Source organism: Wasmannia auropunctata, unplaced genomic scaffold (assembly GCF_000956235.1).
Source record: "Wasmannia auropunctata unplaced genomic scaffold, wasmannia.A_1.0 LD336101.1, whole genome shotgun sequence".
In the NCBI taxonomy this organism is placed as follows: Eukaryota; Metazoa; Arthropoda; class Insecta; order Hymenoptera; family Formicidae; genus Wasmannia; species Wasmannia auropunctata.
Genome location: NW_012026789.1, coordinates 3,723,063 through 3,735,717, shown reverse-complemented (window position 1 = coordinate 3,735,717; position 12,655 = coordinate 3,723,063). Strand labels below are relative to the sequence as shown.

At 40.0% G+C, this 12,655-nt stretch overlaps 1 long non-coding RNA gene across 1 annotated transcript in view; it reads left to right on the top strand.

Moving 5' to 3' along the window:
* LOC105459613 overlaps window positions 1–11,105 on the top strand; it is a 46,758-nt gene extending 35,653 nt beyond the window's left edge. The window contains exon 3 of the long non-coding RNA XR_975704.1: window positions 11,045–11,105. This is a non-coding gene — a long non-coding RNA (uncharacterized LOC105459613). The remainder of the gene's footprint in view (window positions 1–11,044) is intronic.
* Window positions 11,106–12,655: the final 1,550 nt, after the last annotated feature.

Below are 12,655 nucleotides of genomic sequence, written 5' to 3'. Positions count from 1 at the left end.
AAGGGCCGACGACCCCTTCCCGAGCCATTCTCGTGGAAAATGAACAGAGAAGTTGTAGCATGAACCATCGCCGCGACATCTGCGCTAATTTCACACCAAGCTGACTGCGTCCAGCGAGCTACCCACCTATCCGAATAGACGGCTATCCTGATTGACTGCTTGCTTCGCCACGGTAGTAGCGCTAATAATCAGGCAAGAGTTGCCGCACGCAATGTCCATCTGGATTGGAAACCTCTATTTCGAATTATTGACTTTACCGCAAAGCGTTATTACGATTTTCGTTGAAACGAGACATGCAGCGCATCTTTAATTATATTTATATTATTGTCACATCTTACATTAACAGGTGTTTGCATTGTATATTCATCGTGAAACTATTGTCACATATATTCTCGTTATTATTTGTATGATTATTGCGCAATTATGTGCACAAAAAAATATTTTCGTTTTATTTTAGTAAAGTTTAATAAGTATCACAAAACATAAGAGTATTCATTAATCATAATCATTTACTAAATATAATAATAGCTAACTGTTATAGTCACGACTATAACAATTTTTAATGTGTTATGTTTATTATAATTATAGTAATATAATGTGAATTATTTATGAATTAAGTACGTAAAAAGTTATATTTTTCGTATAAATTATTAGATTGGATAACTAAGATATATCTATATACCTTTCACTTTTAAATGTTCTTTTTTATTTCTCTCTCTCACACACACACACATACACACACACACACACACACAAAAGAGTCTAAAGTAAATATCAGATTTCAGCATTACAAAATCACGGTTATACTTAATTCAAGTAAGATAAGAAGTAATAATAATAAGATAGTAGCGATAAAATGTTATTGTATTAAGATTAGATTCTTACTGATATTGTCGACTATCATTTTCTGCAGCATCAACTCTTGTGTCTGATCGCGGGAAGTCGTTTTTTTTGTCACGAACGAATCCGAGGTGGAGGATACGTTTCTTTCGTTATTGAAGAAAACACCGACAGCGCTATAAGTTACCGGCGAATATAAGAAAAGGACCGTCAGGGGGGAGTAAGGTGGCGGCGGAGTGGTACGTGCATCAAGGAGTTTGGGTCCTGACATATAATACAGAATCGACAGTCGATGGGTTCGTGAGTCTGACAAGGGGGAGCAAGAGCGCGGTCGGCGGGAGACGGGGGAGGGGAAGGGGGGTAACAGGAGGATACGACGAGATGGCGCGGCGTAGAATCCGGCGGGGGGACGGAGAGGGGGAGGGGGACGGGGGATCCTGGCCGGAGGTGGAGGAGGAGAGGGTGGTGGAACAGGAAGCCACCCCCTCGAGGTTCGCTCGTGCCGCGCAGCACAATATCGCGGCAACATAACTCTTCTCCCCTCGTTCATTCCCCGCAACCCAGCGGAACGGCAGAAACATCAACCCTCATCCTCCTCGCCGGGTCGCTTCCCCCTTCTCCCCCCGTTCCACCCGCACGACCCCCCGCTCGCTCGCTCCCCCCTGCCCTCACTCCTCCCTCGCCCTTGCCGGAGAGCGCCCGACCGCCTCTCTTGTCCTCTTCCTGCCCCAACTTCATCCCTCGGTCCCCTCCTCACACGCGCGCGCCAGGCTTCATCCAGCTACACCTCCGTCCCGCCCGCTTTGTTTCAATAATACTGTTTATATTGGAACGCGAAGCATTGATCTGTTTGCGCGACGACCGCCTCGTGTCCGTCGCGCTCGAAGATGGACATATCGTATGTATGGGCAGGGGGTGGTTCCGTAGTTCCAATGTTTTCGATGCGGGCCGATACAACGGAGAGCAAGCCACTATAAGAATAGATATATTTAACGGCAGTTAAATAAATCGTAACAAGATATATATTAAATTGGATAGAAGTATTGATATAAATATTTGAAATTTACATGATACATAGAGATTTTTGAAAAGTTTTTATTTATTACGCATGTTTATGTAAACATAAGCTTCTTACGAATTATGGTGTCGCCAACAAACAATCAAACAACAGGAAAATTTTTTCATATGCAGTTAAAATTAAGTATTATGAACAATTTAAAGATTGCGAATAAGAATGAATAGAATCGATTTGCCTATTGTTCATTTTCGTAATTAAAAAATGATGAAATACTTTGCTATTATTCACGTTAAAGAAAATTAAGTAAAGGACAGTATAATATTGTATTCTTTTTTTGTTTTGTAGAAAAATGTTTAAAAAAAAATATTAACTAAAAAATACATATTTTCTACGCGATATTGTAATTAATTCGTACAAAAACAAATAAAACACGATTTGATAAAATAAATCTTGATAATGCCGAGAAGTACTACATAGGGTGTCTCTCTGATTCATCGTTTTTCCTTTTAATGGGGATACCAAAGGTTAAATTAAGAAGAATGGTGATTACTATAATGTGAAAGTATCCGCGATCTTTGAATTAGATAATCACATACATAACCTAAACTAATGACTAAAATCTTAAGAGTAACGCATTTTACATAACCGTATTTTTAATTAAATTTTAAATGAAATTATCTTCAATGTGATATTATTCTAAATACAAAATATGTATTTAAATAAAATAATAAATAACAAAGAATTGAAAATACGAAACTAGTTTCTGGGAAAATATAAGGCAAAATATAAAATTATAACATCGAATCCAAGTAATTTATGTCTTTCAAGTAGTTAGTCTTTTAATGATGCAGCCATATTTTTCTTAATAACAAATGGTAGTCTGGCAAAGAGAAAAGAGCTCCGCCCGCCATTGCGCAAAAAGTCATCTGCTTTTGAGCGGGCGATATCATTTTTCTTGATCATGTCTGTTAGGGTACCTTGCTGAAGGGTGAGTCGGAGGGATACTGAGGGTCGGACCCTCGATGCTGAGTCTTACATCTTCCCGACTCCGCCTTGGCTCCCGCTTTGATCAGCCCACAATCCCAAACACCCACTATTATGGACGATCAATCCAAAAAATGGACCTAGTAATTCATCCTAGAAAGCGATTACCGCAATATGATTATCGAGTTCTTTGCAAACATCTTAGCGTCGCAATCTCTCTTTTGAAGTAGTCTCGCGCAAATATTCCTTTACGCAAATATATTAATATAAAATAAGTGATAAGGAAAATATATAAAATACTTATATATTAAAGAAAGTGTATATATATTATAAGTTAATTTTTTTCGATCACGTATATCTCGCTTAAGAATCTTTATATTATAATTTTTATTAAAAACTGCTATTAGTATCAAATGTAGCTTATTTAATTCTGAGTTATTTTTTATTGTGTCGCGATCGCATTAACAAATAACAATATCTACAAATGCCATTTCAATTTCATTACTGTCAATTATCGGGAAAATTGGTAAGCCATTCACATTTCTTTCGATAACTTTCATTGCTGAAGGGAAGCGAACTGTAACATGACGGTCTAAAGAGGGACTGTAACGAGGATGACCGCATTATTCAGGACGCGTTTGGAACAACATGGCAGCGGAAACCTAGGGGATGCTGTGGGTGGGGTAAGAAGGGGAGAGCAGCAATCTTCTTGGCGCGTCTCTCCCGTGCAGCCAACAATCCGCGTCGATAAATAAAGGATTGGCTGCTCCTCGGTCAATATTGATTTTTAAATTGACCGCCGAGCGAATCCGCGCCTTCCCGCTCCCTCTCGCGATAGAAAAAGAGAGACCGAGAGAGAAAACGAAAGAGAGAGAGAGAGACGGAAGAATCCACCCTCGAACTCGCGCGCGTTTATCTATGTGTCCGTTCACCCGTATATGCATGTAGACACGTGTGCGCGCGGGCGTGTGTGTCGCCGCCGTGCCTGCGCTCGCGCTTACCTCCTCGCGGACGAGTGTGTACACATTCGGATAGAAATTCAGACCGCCACCGCACCGGCTGCCGGTATACATGGAATTTGATTATAAATAAATGCGAGCGGGGGTGAAGCCCGGAGCCAGCCCAACCAACCATCTCGCGTGGTGCACACGGGGATGGAAAGAGGATAGAGAGGACCGGAAAGAGAAGGCAAAGCGAGGGGGCGGGGGCGGGAAATCATGGGGAGATCGGCAGGGGGGGCGGGAGGGGAGGGGAGGGGAGGGGGTGCAGCTAGGGTGGCGGTCCACTCCGTTGCATCCATAATGCAGAGACATGGTGTGTTTGCGTTCCCCTAAACATCCCTTGTGTGTTTTCGGATACTCTTGATGCCCGGTTTGTCTGCCCGGAGTTTCTACTACGAAATTCCGTTATCGCTCTTATGTATGTATATCCGCGTCGTCCACGGAGATTTGCTTTTGAATTTTCGAGGGTAGCTATTTCGGCGCTCTCGCACTCGCGGTCGACGTGCGATCGTGCCGCGAATGTCACGGATTCAAAATCGCACAAAGGTGAAACAGATTGAGCCGCACGAAGTGTGCAGATTTAGGATCGGAAATGACGAATTAAAGACTAGCGGTTACACGGATATTTACGACTTTGTTCCATCTTATCTATATCTCAATTTGTAAGAAAATTATGAAAGAGACTATATAGTTATAGAAGAATGTGAAAATTTCCTAGACACCGTGTATAAATATAAGAAAATATAATATATAATAATTTTTTTGTAAATAAAACTACTTATATTTTATAATAGAGTAATTATTACATGGAAGTTAACGCACGTTTAACGTGCCCATTGTGGCAATTGATGAAATGTATAATTTAGTTAGCGGTATATGTACAGCCTGACGGAGGGCAACCAGCTTATCGAGGATATTCACCGAGAGACGGCGCAAAGGGGATCGCACGCAGAACGATTAAAGATTCTTTGATGTTCTCCTAAAATGTTCTCGCTGAAAGGCTAACGTGTCCCGAGCAATTTCTGCAGGTGAGGAGGTTCTAGATTCTCGCACGCAGGGGGTCGTACGCTTCATTTAATTGTGGGAATTCGAACTTTACGGGGAAACTTCTGAACCCGCTTAATAACTTGAGGAATCCTTATGTATACCTTAATGTTGAGGTAAAATTGAAGTAAATTGAAATCATGATACCACAAACCAGGAAAAAGTATTGCAAAAATTAATATTATATCTAATTGTACATATCACTGTACATATTATATATGTCATTTTAATCAATAATTACAAAATTTTATAAAAAGATTTTTTTCTAAGAAACACATTTCGATTAGGTGGTGACGAAATAAAAATGGAATACAAAAATTTAATTTGTTTTATCGACCCAAAATAGTACATTTTTTTCTAAAAAATTATTTAAAGATACATGTTGGTTATCAATTATTATTATTAAATCTTGTAAAGGTAATTATTAATTACATATTTGAATATAAGTTTTATATTTGTTATACCATTGTTGCCAATTATTATGATATAGTTAATATTTAATGTCTATATGTATTCAGCTTTTGCTGAAAAGAAAAACATAAATCTTACTGAATTGAGTAAACGATAAGATTCTTCATCTAAATTCTCAAGATTTGGAAGCGTTTCGTGGCGAATTCGAAAGATAGATAACGTTACGTTGTTACTGGTTTTGCTATGCCCCAGCTATGGAAAGACAAAGGCAGAGGTGGAAATGGTAGATGTAAGAGCAGATAGAATAGAAGGAACCCTCCTCCACCCCTGCGTGCGAGACGAAAGGAGAGGACGATCGCGCGCGTGTGTGCATCAGGGAGGAGGAATGGCAGAGTAGAGAGTAAAACGGGGAGCGCGAGAATGGCACGGGTATATACACGCGCGCACACACAGAGAAATTCATCCCTGAGAATCGAGGCTGTGTGTCCACTAGTATGGCGGCTGGCCGCTCAATGCACTCTCCACCCCCCGAGCTGACCGACGCCGGGCGTCGCGGCGGCCAGCCCCTACACGCCCGTTGCCATAGAAACGCGCTGTCATTAAAGCATCGCCTTATCATAACCGACGCGCGTCCTTTCTCTCTCTCTCCCTCCTCGGCCGCCATCTTTACACCCCCCTTGGGCTATCCCGTTGGAGAACCAGAGGCTGCTGCTACAACCCACTCTCCGTTTCTCACCGCGTTTTCCTCCCTTCCTCGTTCGTTCTCGCTCCCTATCTCTCCCTCGCGCTCGCTACGCTTTCCCGGCAGCGGGCACGCTGTCCACGTTTCTCGTTCTGTCTTACTTGCTTGCGGGTAGCGGTCGCGTGCGTGATGACGGAGATGGTGGGGACGCGCGGAGGGCGGAAGTTGGACGGCGCGGCGCGCGGCGGGTCCTTTCGTCCTTCGGGCGACGTTCTCGCGCTCAAACTATCACCGGACCGCGAGTTGCATGACTAGTTAGGTATATCCTAAATTGCATCCGAGTACAATATACACAACTCGGCAGGGAAACGCGCACAATCTTTCTATTTTCGTAGTAGCTAGCGTTTGACATTTTCATGCCTCTGTAAAAGTAATTTATTACAACAGATTAACTTTTCAGAATAGGAATATAAGAAATTAATTGATATATAATTAATGATTATTATGAGGGTAAATAGAAAATTATATAAATATGAGCAGAATGAGACGTTAAAATGATAAGCAAGCTAATATGAATAAGAAAGGAAAACTATGAAATTATTTAATTTTAATAAACAATAAAATAATGCTTAAGATTATTATGTAAAGTGAAGACAGAATGCTTAATAAAACAAAGATACACATTTGATTTCTTCACAGAGAATTTATCATATATTATGAGAATACATTTTTGAAGTCGCATTTGATAAATGTCACAAGATTTTTTAAAATAAAAATAACAGAAGATATTAAAATAAATTATATTTTGGTATTATATCATATTATACATTTATTGTGAAGATAAATATATAATTAATGTTTATTAATCTTTCTATCTTCTAAAAATACATGCTTATTAAAGCAAATTCTTTTTATATTTATCTGTCTGTATATGATTTGTATGATTTTTCATGTATTTGTATGATATTATTTGTATTGATTTTTAAAAATGTATTTACTTTAATTTGTTTCAAATCGTGATCTCTCACACACACACACACACACACACACACACACACACACACATATATGTGAATATGTCTAATTCAGACCTGGAGCATTGAGCGATATGTACAGGTCTGGGTCTAAGGGAGATCGTTCTGTTGGAACTGCGAGATCGCGCGCGCCTCGCCGAGCCGGAACTGGAGTGTATTTCTGTGTATCTCATTAATTTTATTCCATATAATACGGCATCCAGAGTGCGGCCGCCCTTGACACGGCGGTGCCGCTGATTAATGAAGTCGGCTTGCCATTTCAAAAGTGTATCCCTCCCGCGGAATTCGGGTTTGACGCGCAGCTTTTCTCAGAGAATCTTTGATTTATCGTTCCAATAACACACGAATAATCGAAACCGGCGCGAGGCGCCGCGAACTTTGTGGAGGCATTAGGAATAATTAATTGTCGCTGAAGCCCTTAACGCGACGGTGCGGTGAGTCGAAACACGGAAGCGAGCGAGTTGGCGGGAAGCTTTTTAATGTCAGCGAGATATAATCTGTCTCATAAGATTTAATATTCAGTTGTATACAGATCTATGTTTTAATGTATCACGTATACGCGTAAACTGCACGTTCAAACTGCATGTAATTTCTCACGCTTTCTCTTCTTCGAATTTTTATTAAATTATATATTGCATACTTTTTTTTATTATAGAAAGCGTTTTGATATATATTAATATTTTGATTATATTATATTATTAATATTTCCTTTTGGTAACTAAATCTTGATTATACACTTATATACGCGTCTTGTTTGCTACAGTCTATAAAAAGAGACTTTAGACACTTTAATATTTTTGGTAAATTTTTATTACCAAACAAATTAAGGAATAATTCAGTCAATCATCCCAAATTTGCATATACAAGAAAATTTATATCAACAAGATCATAATGGAATTTAAACCGAGGATTTATCTCGTAACAAGATTGTAAATTCTACGATTGCGCCACACACAAAATATCGTCGACGCATACGATTTACACGCGCACGCGTGTGTCGGCGACGTGTCGGAACATATTTGTCCACGTGGCGGTCTTACCCTTTATTCCCTATTCTCATCCTTCGCCGTCGTGACCCTGCCGCTGGGTGACCCATCCCTCTTAACTCTCCTCTCTCCTATACGACAGAGACTCCGGAGTGGGTCGCGAGTCACGGCCCTCCACGGAATAACGAGTCTCATTAATCCAATTAACCAGTAAATAATGGGATAGCATTTTCGTATTTACGAGAGAATACTTGGCCGGCCCTAATGGAGTTTTGAGCTGACTATCAATATATTCCTGCTGGCGCGGCGCGAGGGAACAAAGTACGGGTCACTCTCTCACTTAGTTAACCGGGCTTCGGAGCCGGGGAAGGTTAGCGTCCCCGGACTGGCTGGAGGACATCGATCTCGGTTCCTTCTTAGTTGAGGGAATCTGATTTTCAGAAACGCGTCTGATTATATTTTGCGTCGTCACGTTACAGATTTTTTGCAGGAAACGAATAATAAATAGAACTGCCATTAGTTCAGAAAATTTGTGTATAAATATAAATTCTATTTTTTGTTACTTTTTTTTGCTACTTCCAAATTTTATTTTATTTTATCCCATTTTAAGAGAGAGAAAATCAGTCGACGTATCATAATTTGTATGTAAGATAGAATGAGTTTTACAATAGATTTGAAAACTATGGCTACTTTGCTGCTCCGTTCGCAGATATATATTTACAAGCGCTACATATAGCGACGTTCTATACATATATGTTGAGGTACGCTTTCTACAACTTTTGCAATCGATCTCGCCACCCGCGTGAGTCGATACGTAAATACTAGACTACTCGTCGTAGACATGAAACTTCTCGTACTGCAGTTTGGAAAATTTCCGAATCGATCACACCTTTAATGCAATCCTGATTAATACTTATAATTTAAGATACATTTATATTTTTTTATATCCTGTTTAATCTTATTTATTTTTTTAAATCTATATCTTGCGCATTTAATGTAAAAAAATTAATTTTAGATGATTTATATTTCGTGGTCTGACAGAATCGTATTTATAATTTTATATGTGTATATATAAATACCTGAAACACATTTTCTTCCTATATTGTACGGTATTGTTGCGTCAATATGAAAGAGAAATTCACTTGGAGCAACATACGAGCAGCGTAGAGTGTAAATTTTTAACTTTGGCGCGTGCAGTCGATTTAGCTGGAAGTTTACTGATAAAGTCGAACAGCGCGTTGCGAATAGTGAGTACGCGATGCCGGCTTAATGAAAATTGTTTACACCCTTAATGGTAATCTTTGAGCAGAATTGCTTTCGCTCTTTCCCCGCCGCGCGCGTCCGCGGAAATTCTGGTACGTAGCTGATAGCGAGCGGCGGAGAGGGAAGTTGGATCGCGCGGAGCACATTCGGCGCACGTTTCTCCTTTAGATCTGGGGAGCGTTAAGGATATCTATTTGTGTCGCCCGCTAGAGGTGGAAGCAATAGAAATTACAGCGGACCACGTTCTGGGTTGGCTCATGATTTGCATATTCGTTTGAAACAATATCCTCGGGTGAGCGCGGCGGTAGGTCGTTTTAACGCGGCAGGGGCGCCGCACAGAGTGGAGGGAGGGTTTGTCGCCGTCTATATGGGACAGAGGGGCGCGGGAGGTAAGGGAAACAGAGAAAGAGACATGGCAGTGGCAGGGGGCAAGGTGGTGGCGGTGTTCGACTGTTTCAATTAAAATAAGCATACGCCGCTAGCGAGCCAATACCGACCATCGTTTCTTTCTTTCAGCCACCCATCAGCGTCCTCTCCCCCTCTCTCTCTCTCTCTCTCCATCCCTCTTCCTTCCTCTCGAGAAGATCGAAAAAAGTTATCCCTCGTCCGGGTATATTACTCAAGTGTCGTCGAGATCTGAATGCGAAAGCAGCCATTGAAGCTTGATGACATTAATACGCGTTTCTTCGCGATCGATAACACGATTTATTGGAGGACACGGTGTGATCGTCGTTCATCTCTTTCTCTTCGCCCTTCTCAAATAAAAAAACTCAAGTAATATATCCGAGGCAAATAATGTTAATTTTGAACAAATTTTTATTCAGATGCGCGATGCATATTTTATTCTTTTTTACGATTTCAAATATTCTAAAATATACGATTGTTTTGACATTTTTAAAGGAAACGGGGATGTCAGTGAAATAACGGCTAATATTTTCAGCCATCCGTTTTTCCTCCGTCTATTCTCGATGCTTCTGCGCATCCTTCCCCGAGAGAACATGTACATATAAGATACTTTAAATGGGAAATCGAAACGCTTCGCAGATAACTCTCCTCGGGTGAGAATGTATTCAAAATGGCTGCCAGGCGGGCGGGAGCGTTATGGATAGGAAGGAGACAGCGCTAAATCCCCTATGATGATACGAAACATATTCTACCTCTAAAGAATCCGAAGGCCGACTCCCCCGCATCAGCTGACAGCTATAAAATAAAGTTCATCGTTTTTATCCCTCCCCAGTCCTCCGGAATTTAATTGGAGATGGCGGATGCAGATGCGCATGTCAAGGAGATTTTCCATTACTGCTTGAAGTGTGACTAAATTAAAGTTGATTTATACTTTTCAACTATCAATAATATAAATGATATTAAAAGTCTGAGAAGCTTGTGCTTTCGGAATAAAATATCACATTACCAAATTTAAACTGCGCGCCGAATCAATGTCGGACTTGCAACGCAAGCTGAGGTTGGAATAATGAGATCACAATTGATCTTCATTCCTTAATAATTCGACGCGACTGAGCATCTGAAAATACTGCGAAGAACTTATTGCGAAAAATATGAATTATTTCATTAAATAATCAGTGGCATTAAGTAAATCTAGAAATGATCTAAATAGAACTATTTAAAATGTCTGTTGCAAACGTAAAAATAACACAACCATGATGCTTTGTTTGTTACAGGTAAGTCTATATGGTAGCTGTGCCAATCGGATATCACCTTTTCATTGAAGTCTACATTATCTTGTTTTTACTGTCGACACCTCGCAAATCGTATATATGAAGCGCTGCCAGGGTAATCACGCGTGGATACATTTTCGCGTCAAGATACCGATAAAAAGTGACGAGACGACATAAGGGTAAGAAATGGCAAGTTCGCGGTACGGATATTGACAGTAGGTGACATCCCCCTTTGCCCTCTTTTACATCACATTGACATTTATCTATGCCCTTCCAGATTTATCGAATTGACTAAACGCGTCCAATATCGCGCAACATTTTCAACACACTTAAAGGGTCCGTTTTCCCTCTGTTGCATCGTATCGGAATGTCGAAAATAGAAATAACAATCGCTGTCTTTCTCTCCTCTTTTGATGTCTGATATTATCTTATTTTTTTACGAAATTATAAATATCTTATACATAGATATCTTATATATCTTAAATATCTTATATACAGATACCTTATATAGGTAGATATTCTTTTGTTGTATATTTTATTTATCATTTCGTATATAGATACGAGAAAAATCAATTAAGTTTCTGTTCTGGAAAATAAGATTTTAATGCTTCTAGAAAACCTATAATAAGAAAATTAAATTTATTAGTACAGAAATAGATATTGTATATATTTCTATACTATATTACATTATGTGTAAATTTTTATACTATATATCTTTCTATACTGTTTTTATACGTTAGAAATAAAATATTTGCTAATATAATTCTAATATATGTATATAATATCTATAAAAAAGCAACATATTTATTAAAAGTCAGGTAACGCGCATATACAGATAGATAACGGGCGTACCTTTTCAGTCGTGTTCGGTACAAGTGCCTTTTTTCTTCACTCTCCTCGTTCGCTTTTAACGCTTCGCAGTAACGGCATCGTTGAGCCGCGTAAAGGATAATCCTCGATAACGATGTCGTACATTCCGAAAACGGCGTCAGAGGGTGGATCGATATGTATTTTACGTAAGGGTGACCATTCGTTTCATATTTGCTTTTGTTAGCGAACGTCGCGTGTTAGCGCGTCGACGGATATAACGTGCGAACTAATGCAAACGTCTCGCCGCGCACGTGTTAAGCGGATATCGCGACGCGCGGCCGGAGATGTATCCGCCTATTCAGAAAATAATCCAGAGATAGCATCTTGTCGCACTGCCGCATCCATAAACGACGAGGTAGTGTCATTTTAGGGCTGACAAGAACGGGGACGGGGGCGCTTCACGGTGCGTTCGGGGGATTAAAGATTATTTACGAGATGACGATAACGTTTTTGACGATAACATCTAACGATCGGTCTTCAAAGGGGAGAAACCCACCAACCGTTTTCACGACAGACTAAGCGAGAAATGCCGCTCGTCACGATGCATTCATTTGTCTGCTGGCTGGTGCCTCTGACAGCCGTTCGGCTCCGATGCTGGCGAGACGTTGCAACTATCGGTGGAGATAGTTATTAATTGTCACAACTACGGCGCATGCTGTAAGAAACGTGTTTCCCCATGTCTGGTATCACCAGTAACTACTTCGATCGTGTGCTTCAATTGATCTTTTACCCTTTTCTGCAGTGATTCTGACTTCGGAAAAAAGATAAAGAATTGATTGAACTAAGATTAAAAATTTACAGAAATAAGACTCTTATTGTTAGTAATTTTATCTGTATTGCAAATTG